Source organism: Arachis ipaensis, chromosome B09 (genome assembly GCF_000816755.2).
Source record: "Arachis ipaensis cultivar K30076 chromosome B09, Araip1.1, whole genome shotgun sequence".
Classification (NCBI taxonomy): Eukaryota; Viridiplantae; Streptophyta; class Magnoliopsida; order Fabales; family Fabaceae; genus Arachis; species Arachis ipaensis.
The window spans coordinates 115043988-115054442 of NC_029793.2; the positions used below are offsets into that span (position 1 = coordinate 115043988).

At 36.4% G+C, this 10455-nt stretch overlaps 1 long non-coding RNA gene across 1 annotated transcript; it reads right to left on the reverse strand.

Annotated features, from left to right (window-relative positions):
• Positions 3230-9445, reverse strand: LOC110267217. The gene is made up of 3 exons (XR_002354578.1): positions 7342-9445; positions 6727-7013; positions 3230-6574 (listed from the first exon to the last, which is right to left on the reverse strand). It is a non-coding gene; the product is annotated as an uncharacterized LOC110267217 (long non-coding RNA).

A 10455-nucleotide genomic window follows, 5' to 3' on the forward strand; every position in this document is an offset into this window, starting at 1 on the left:
TTTAAACATCAAAAATGAAATTAGAACTTGGCTTGTAACTAAGCAACTGTTCTTAAAACTTCTTGTAATATTAAAGGTAAATTACTTTTTTATAATTTATGGCCAGATATTGATAGTGTAAAATATTTTATGTAGTTGTCCATTTATATTTATTGGTTTATATGATCAATTACGGTCAACACAAAAAGTAGTTATTTTTGTTGATATAATATTACATAATTAGATAATGTATATAAAATTGTTTTATAGACAGTGTATCAAAACTAAATTCTATTTTAAAATAGATTCTATTTTCTCTTGATATATCGGGCTGCGTTTGTTTCTGAAAATAGGACAACGCAAGACATTGAGAACAAGACATAAAGGACAGAGACACAAAATTGTGTGCTTTTATATTCTGTTTCGTGATAAACTAGAACAAATTATGAAAATTCAATTTATTTTCATTTTTTTTCATTCAAAAAATTTGAGACGAAAAATATAATAATAAAAAATATAATTATGAAAAATTAATAAAAATAATGCAAGAAAAAATGAAAAAATAAGTTGTATCCCTTGTTAGGATCTCCGTATCCTTTCTATCAGGATAGACACAAAATACACTAATTTAGTGTCTCTGGACACATTGTGTCTGTTTATATCTCCTCTATCAAACACGATTTTGTGTCTCTGTGTTCCTGTCTCAGTGTTCTGTCTCTATAAACAAATGCTGTCTTGTGGACTTTGGTGATTTCAAGCAAAAGATGATCAAACTATAAAGAATTTCCACACCAATCGTATTCCAATTTAACCAACTAAGCAACTTAGAAAATAAGACAAAGGTCTCAAAATATGAATTTCTAATGCCAATAACATAAGGTCTGCAACCGAAAACGAGGGAAAAGCATAAAAAGGATAAGGTCCAATTAAATATAAGATAATGACAGAACTTAAAAGTAGGAATCAGAAGCTAAACAAAGTTCAATGAAATAATAAATATGATAATTACAATAAAAACTTATTTTGGTTGAAATTTTAACTCATGATTATTTTATGGGTTAAATTGGGAACAATAATCCATAGTTGCAATGGTTCTTCACTTCGTCTTACCGTTATTGTATTGGCCATTGTGCCTTTTGCCTTGGTTCAAGTTCAATCATTTGATGGTATGACACGATAACCTACTGTTGTGGGTATACCATATGTGATTAACGATATTGCAACTAAAAATTATTGTATGATTTGAATTTTGATTTAGTTAATTCAATAACGAGTTAATAAGTGTATATTCATATAACTGACTTTCACCGTAACTTATTTCCACTACTAAATTTGTAGGCATGTGATGTGAATATTTTCATATGGGAAAGTGGTTGTAAGATGACACAGTTTTATATGATAAAATGAGAGGGAAACTACTTATTGGTGTTTTCATCAGTGTTTATCTGGTTTGGTATTGAGAAACTCTAAGTCATAATTTGAAGAGTACAAATTGAATTTTAACTTATTCAAATACATTTGGTGAAAGGTTTAATTTATTTATGGAAAAGTACGAGGAACCAATGGAATATTTATACAATATATATAATGAAGGTTTAGGGAGTATTAAAGATATAACCATTAGTGTTATCTTTTTCCATTAGCTGAAACTTTTGGGATGAATGGTATCATGACATGGTATTAGAACTCTAGATCCGAAAAGTCAAGAGTTTGATCTTTGGTGAATCCAAAAATCAGTTTAAACTTTTGGGAAGATGTTTATTATCCCTAGTATTATTATAGATAGTATAGGAGATGTTCATTTTGTAACTCAATAGCCTATTGTACACATTATACAAATAGTCCATTGTCTCCCTAACGGAACTATTTATTTATTCATCATGTTTGTATCTGAAAATACTAACGTAACTCTTTTTTTTCTTCTTTAGTTCTATATATTATTCTTATTCTTATGCTATTGTTTTTTCCTTTAAAAAGATTAAAAGTAATAAAGAGATATTCAAATTAAATCAATTTGTTTTAATTAACGGACTAAAATAAAAAGGTACGAAGAATCCTAAACCCTAAAACGTATGTAAATCTTGGTGAAATCACATTAATCTATATTTTAATATAAGGTTGTAAGCCTCAAATTGTTATATATATATATGCCAAGTTGCCAACCATTATATTATAATTTAAGAAAATTCCATAGCTCTTTATTACTACATGTTGATGGGGTCCAAAATTCCACTCCCCCTCTCTTTTTTTTTTTTTTAAAAAAAATAAGAATAATTTTTTTCAGTGAATAATTAACTAATTTTTTTCCTTCCTACAATAACAATACAAAGAGAAATGTTAGGAGAACTGATATATTTTTTTTATTAATGTTAGTTAACTCTTTGGATTAACTTTTTTTATGGTATTAAATAGACTTGTACTGGGAATTAGCTAGCTAGGCTGTTTAAGAAATGCTTATGATGTGTGATTATATAATGATGAGACTTGAGAGGGTGTTGGGGAATTATCAAGGGGTTAAACAGGATCAGTCAAGGATTGGGTCTAAGCAATGAGTTAGATGGAATGTCTTTTCTTTAATCGCTTTTTAGCAAAGACATGAACATCAGCATTGGGTGTTCCTCACTGGTCACCATTAATGACTCTTTAATTATATGCTAATTATGCTAAATGTCTTCCCTTTTGATCACTAGCACATTATACATGTAAGATTGCCTAGCTGGATTGAGAGAGACATATACTCTTTCTTATTAAGTTGATTTGCTGAATATAATAATGATACAAAAAAAAAAATGGAAAAAAAGAATAATATATGGTTTCTATTAAACATGTTGCCTTTCTTACGTAAATAAATTAGTTAGAGTTTAGTTTCTGTTTCTTCCATTATTTCTTTTCCATACTCAAAAGAAGTAAGGTACTTGTATTCAATCCTCATCATTAATAAGTCTACCGAACTTAATTATGTAAATTACTAGTTAATTGGATTTGAGAAAGGTTATTATCGAATTAAATGACTTCTAAAATACATATGGTAGGAACACAATGAATTAATATATAGTACTATGTTTAGAAAATTTAGGTCATCCAAATATTTCTCATATTCCTAATAAATCAGTAAACATATTACCTTTTACCAATTATTCGTTTCCGTTACGTTTAACTATAATTTTAAAGAATCTTAATGAAATTTTTTTTATGATTTTTTCAATAATAATATTATTATTTTATAAACAATGGGGCAAAAACGCCCAAAAACACTATGTAAAAACTATTTTAGAGAAGGAGACGCTCATAGCATCAAAAAGAAAATAGGACGAAATACAAGAAGATAAATTATAAAAGAAATGACAACCAAACTCCAGAGAGTGTCCATTAGATGCTAAACGATCGGCACACCAATTTGCTTCTCGAAATTCATGGTGAAGCTCCCAACATGAAAACTTGTTGAACCTGTCTTTAATAGCCATGATGAGCGTGCGAGCTCTATGGAGATCGATATTATCATTCAGACATAACGAAACTGCAACTCTTGAATCAATCTAAATAGCGAGATTAGCAATACTCAAGTGAATAGCTAATTCCGTATCAAGAAGTATGCCCCCACAATTCAGCCACAGTAATAGTACAAACACTTAGATTGGTGCTAAAACAAGCTAAGAATTGTCCTTCATGATCCCGCAAAATGCCACCACACGCAGCCTTTCCCTCCTTTGACACTGAACCATCTATATTTAGTTTAATGAATCTTCTTTTCCATAAAAGAACCAATATTTCTCCTTATTCTGCTAAACTTAGACTGGGCAGCAGGATAATCTCAAGCTAGCGGAAGAGCAGCCAAATGGACAGCACCCTCTGGCATAGTTTGATCCTCTTCAAAGATATACTTATTCCGACGAAACCAAGGAGTATTCATGATACAAGAGAAAAGTAGGGGCCAAGGAATACCTTGGTAGGTGGATTGGGATGACAGGTTCTCCAAAAGCCAAAATTAAAGAGGTTTGTTGAAGAAATTATCAAGACCCAATGAATTGTTTATGCTCTTCCACGTCGTGTACGCAATTCTACAATCACGGAGGACATGGAGCACAGATTCAGGAAAGTTTCCACAGATCTTGCAAATATCATCTTGAATCATCCCCTTTCTAAATCGCAGAGCATTAGTGAGTAAGGCATCATTTGCAACCAACCAACAAAAAGCTCGGATTCTTTGAGGGCATTAAGCTTCCAAACCTTCAAAAACAGACTAGCAGCCGAGTCCTCAGGGGTTTCCAGATAAATGGAGCAGGCCGACTTAATGGAAAAGGAGCCATTTGCTGAGTGCAACAAAGCCACTTGGTCATCCCCAAAGCTCGCTTCAGGAGGTTTTGTCGCGGCAAAAATGGGAGCCCAGTTCTCGCCCAGTAACTCCAAAATAAGATTAAAATCCCAATTTGAGCCCGAAACATAGTCACAAACTCTATCTTCCAGCCTATCCTCTAATATACCATTCTGAACAAAATCAACAAGCCGATACACACCAGGCAGCCAGTGGTCAACCCAGAATCGAGTTGTATTACCAGCACCTAATCTCCAAATAAGGTTGCCTTCAAACCGCTTCCAAACTTGACAGATTCCCTTCCACACATTAGAACAAGATTGAGGTTTGGTTATTTTTGGAATAAGAGTATCACCGCCATATTTATTCCTCAAAACCTTTACCCACATGGTCTCCCTATCATGAATTAACCTCCATGCTAGTTTCATCATATTTGCATTATTCAGGATCCTAGCCGATCTCAGGCCCAGACCCCTTTGCTGCTTGGATTGGCATATTCTGTCCCAGCTGATTAGATGAGACTTCTTCATATTAGAGTCACTGCCCCAAATAAAATTTCGACAAATTTTGTCAATTTTTGTCACATATGCTCAAAGGAATCTTCATGGTTTGCATAATGTATGATATGGTAGCTAAAGCAGATTGAGTTAATGTTACTCGTGCAGCTAAAGAAAGATTTCTTGCCTTCCAAATACTCAATCTACTCTACATCCTCTCCTCAATAAAGTAAAAATCATCCTTCTTGGTTCGCCTATGAAGTAAAGGAACACCAATATACTTTCCCAAATTAGAGGTCAAACGCATCCCTAAGGCCTCGCTCATTTCTAGATTCCTAGTAAAAGACACATTATCGGAGAAGAAAATACAAGATTTCTCATAACTCACTTTTTGGCCAGAGCTACGACAAAAGAAATCCAAAATACCTCTAATCAGACCCACCTGCTCCAAAGAAGCCTCACCAAAGAGTACAATATCATCAGCGAAACAAAGGTACAACAGCTTCGGACCTCCACGACGAAGCATGATAGAAACCCACAAGTTATTATTAACTGCAACAGAGATAATTTGGGCCAATTGTTCAATGCAGAGGACAAAAAAGTACAGTAAAATAGGATCACCTTGCCGAACACCTCTGGAAGGAGAAAAAGAGGATGAGGGACTCCCATTCCAAAGAACTTTCATTTCACCCGAGGAATAGCACTGAACAATAAGATCGATCAGGTTCTTATGCAGCTTGGCTTCCACGAGAGTATCATGTATAAAGTTCCAGTTAAGGCGATCATAAGCCTTTTCAAGATCAATTTTCACCGCCATATAACCAATAGGCCCTTCTTTGCTTTCATAATATGAATAGCTTCTTGGGCCGCTACAATGTTGTCCGCACTTTGTCTCCCCAGAACAAAAGCACACTAAGATGAACTGATCAGCTTTGGCATTACCACTTTAAGCCTCTGAGCAATGATCTTAGTGACAAGCTTGTATGAAACATTGCAGAGTCCAATGGGCCAAAAGTGGTTAATGTTCTCTGGAGTTTCTTTCTTCGGAATTAAGGAAATGAACGTCTGATTAACTACCTTAATAGCATCATGATTATTGAAAATATGTGCCACCCAACTCGTTAGAGGGGATTTCACTATATTCCATTTACTTTGGAAGAACATAGCAGGGAGCCCATCTGGCCCTAGCGCCTTCCAAGATCTTATCGAAAAAAGAGCAGAAGAAATCTCTTCTAGCGTCACCCCTCTGCCAAGCTCACTCCTTTCTGCCAAATTTAGCTTTGGGAACAAACCTGGAGCCTCCAATTTTATATAAGTATTATTCTCTGTATAAAGATTCCGAAAATGTTGAACTCCGAGGTTGCATAGCAAATTCGCATCTCTACCCAATCACCCTCAAAATTCTTCAGCATAGTAACTCTATTTTTTCTTCTCCTCGCAGTTACCATATTATGGAAGTAGGAAGTATTTTTATCTCCGAAATTGATCCACTTACAACGAGAGCATTGTTTCCAATAAATTTCCTCTTGAATTAAAATAGCCTACAACTCCTTCCAAAGCAAAGATTGTAAATCATCAAGAAAGGGATTAATATGAAACCGAATATGCTCCAAAATACCATTTAGCCGAGCTAGAATTCGAGCTTTCCTACGAGCCAGATTACCGAACACATCCTCATTCCAACTTTTTGCTGCTTCCATAAAATTACTCACATTAGTTTCTAAAAAAACATCATTCCTCTAGGTCCTTCCAAGAAAATTCTCAAAATCCTCATGCGAAAGCCATGCTGCTAAAAACCGAAAAGGGCGAGAAACATTAGAAGAAGCAGAAGTCACCTCAAGATTCAAAAGAATTGGAATATGATCAGACTTTAGTTTTGGGAGATGCTTAACCATAGCTTGACTAAACCTTTGGGACCAGGCATTATTTGCAACATACCTATCTAGCCGCCTACGTATTACACCATGTTGCCATGTGAATGGTTGACCATGAAATCCAATATCTTGAAGACCACAATCTAAAAGACACCCAGAAAAACATTGTGAGTCACGAGATAGGCCAGAAGTTCCCCCAGTATCTGCCACCGAGAGAACACAATTGAAATCGTCCCCCACGAACCATTCTCCGGAGATTTGCCCTGCTAAATCCTTCATCCCACTCCATAGTTCATAACGGAGGCTAAGATGGGGAGACCCATACACCAGAGTAAGATACCAATATGGTTCCTGCACATAAGCAATTTGAAGATGAATAAATTGCTTGTGAGATGTCACCACTGAGATATCCTAATGAGAAGAGTTCCAGAGACACCATATACCACATGCAAAACCAACTCTTTCGACCAGATACCAATCCGAAAAACCAAACTTCCTCGCAATATTATTAGCTTTTGAACCATTTATGAGTTTCCAGAAGACATATAAAATTTGCATGATAACGAAAAGAAAGCTCTCTAAGCAAAACAGAGAAGCCTTTACTCCCACACCTCTACAATTCCATGTAATAATATTAATAAAAACATGAAAAGAAGGTGGTCCTCAGATAGTAACTTACTGGATAGAGTGAACGTTGGCGGTAACTGAATCCACCACCATGCTTTCCTGATTGCTACCCAACGCAAGGGATAGTTGATCATTACTGGGAGCTATATCTACAGGGGTCTTTCCTAGATCAGGAGGTTTGGATTCCTGCATACTGCCTCGAGCCCTGTTGTGAAGCAGATTCACCGCTTTCATAACTTCCTTAGATGGGTAATGGGTCTAAACGTTACCTTCACCCAAGCACAAAGAGTCACCTCTCGGCATGTATCTAGCTTGCTTAATGAGCTCCAAGGAGAGCCAATAATCATCAGTTTTCTTCCTCACCAAATTGGGGTTCAAATAATCTATTTTATCCTTCATTTTCTCATGTTGAGAAACTTGATTATTAGGAATTCTAACATTATTTGTTTTGTTTCTCTGAAGATCTTGTTGAGCCACTTTATTTGAAGAACCCGCATGATAGTGATGTTTTGCAATAGAAGGTTTGTTGATGTTACCTGATGAGCTTTTCAACTTTTCCTCATGAACTAGTGGACCATCCGTTTCTAACTATTCCTAGACCAAGACTTCAAACCTGGAACCTGACTTCTTGGTTTGGCTTCTAGCAGGCACAGTATCAAAGCCTTGTTTAGGTTGCCCATTGCGTTTTTGCTTTCTTTTAGCCAACATCCACAGTCCGAAGTAACTAAGATCTTCATGAATAACCACCCCTTCTGGGTTACCCTCATTCACGGGATTTGGTTCCTTGGAATCTGCTTGAGGATTGTTCAAAATTGAATTATGACCGCTAGTCTCTCCTTTTTTTGCACCTTCTAATTCCATCCCATCCAACATCGGATCTCCCAACGGCATTGAATTCGTCACTAGTGATGCCTCCTTTTTCTTTCCTTCGGAACATTGGTCCATCCTATGACCATATTTGCCACAACCAAAGCAAATTAAATCATGTGGAGACCCTCATATTCAATCTTGAACTCTCTGCTAAGTACTTGAATGGCTGGCACTAATTGCTTGCTCAAGTCAATCTCAACACATATGTGAGCAAATTTTTCCCTTGAATGTATGGAAGTAGTGTGATCAACCTTTAACATTGTACCTAGCTTTCCACCCACTCTCCAGAGGAATTGCTTCGTGTATAGTTCGACCGAAAAGCCTGGAATTTGAATCCATATTGCTAGTTTCTATACCGGTTGATTAGAAGGGAGAAAAAATGGCCTCCATCTCTGCACTAGAAGGTAGTGATTCGCCACCTGCCAGGAACCCTAAAAAAGAGCATGGCAGTCCCCTTCATCCGAGAAACGGACCTGAAAAAAGTCTCCTATGAGATCCATAACATTGACATTCCCTTTTCGCGTCAAAACTCTTCTTATCCAGGTTTCAATAGCGTGATAACCGATAGTTTTTTCCAGGAGTTTAACAATCAATGAGCCTTTCCATGATTTACACCACATGTCATATTCCTCTAATGAAACATCAACTACAGGTTTAGGATTGAAAGGAGCTAGATCTGTATTACCTCCTCCGGTGACTTCCTCCATATCATACTCCTCTGTGACCATTTGCACGATTTCATCCGAAGATAGCACCATACCAGTATCACCATGCATCAAGCTATCCATGTATGATATACGTTGCTGTCGGGACCCTCTAGGCACTTCGCCTTCCGTCAAAATCCCAGTTGAGGGAGTCTTATTCTGCTTAAAATCTGCCTCCATCTTATCAGGCCCTGTTTGCTTATTCAGCTTAGGAATTGCTTCATATATATCTTCTGTCTCATCCTCCTCAAATTCAGTAAGAACTTCATCTCCATTCGATTTCATTTTTTTGATGTTATGCCTCACCAAATCTTCTTCCTCTGCAGTCTTTTTGCCCACCACCATAGTACAGTCACTCATTCTCACTTCCTCCCCGTAATATAGAAGGAGATGCAACGGAAAGGAGCTAAGAGCGAAGAAGAACGAGAACTAGAAGCCGGGATGTGAGGTGTGTGTGACAAAGGTGAGGATTTAGTCTCCGTCGTCTCCAGGGTCACGTTCTCTCCTAGGGCTTCAGCGCCCCTTCTCTGGAGATTTGTATTTTTTTTTGAATAATAAGGAATTATATTTTTTTTTTTAATATCTTTGTGTGACAACGAATTATAAAGTTTGATTTATATATATATCACTTTAATAAATACTAGCATCTTGTTTGGAGGGTACTTTATTGTAGATCGTTAATTAAGTTGCATTTTTAGATAAATATAATTTTTATTTGATATAAACGCACAAAATTAACCATCATTTAGTGATTAAACATTGTGTTAACAACTTATTATATTATTATGATGTAAAAAAATATTGAAACATTATAAATAAAAAAATATAACATGCATGGCTTATAATAACATAGTAAACGTCACTACAACATTTTGGGTCTATGGCCACGGTTTTTTTGGTCACGGTTTTTTACCGTGACAAAAAAAAAAGCTATGGTCACGGTTTTCAGAAAAAGGGTGACCATAGAGTGCCTATGGTCACGGTTTTTAAAAAAGGGTGGTCTAAAAGAGTCTATGTCACGGTTTTGAGGGGTGACCTAAAGGAGTCTATGGTCACGGTTTTTAACAGTGACCAAAAAGGGTCTATGGTCACGGTTTTGGAGGTGGCCTAAAGTGGTCTATGGTCACGGTTTGGGGGGTGGCCTAAAAGGGTCTATGGTCACGATTTTGGGGGTGACCTAAAAGGGTCTATGGTCACGATTTTTTACAGTGACCAAAAAGGGTCTATGATCACGGTTTTTCAAAAAAGGGTGACCTAAAAGGGTCTATGGTCACGGTTTTTGGGGGTGGCCTAAAGTGGTCTATGGTCACGGTTTTTGGTGGTGGCCTAAAAGGGTCTATAGTCACGGTTTTGGGGTGACTTAAAGGGGTCTATGGTCACGGTTTTGGACGGTGGCCTAAAAGACTCTATGGTCACGGTTTTTAGAAAGGGTGACCTAAAAGGATCTATGGTCACGGTTTTTTAAAAAAGGGTGACCATAGAGTACCCTGTCCAAAACGGCGTCGTTTCCCACCCCCTATTTTCGAAAATCACATTTTTAAAATTTTTTTTAATCTCTAACCCCAAAAGTCCAGAACGACATCGTCCCAACC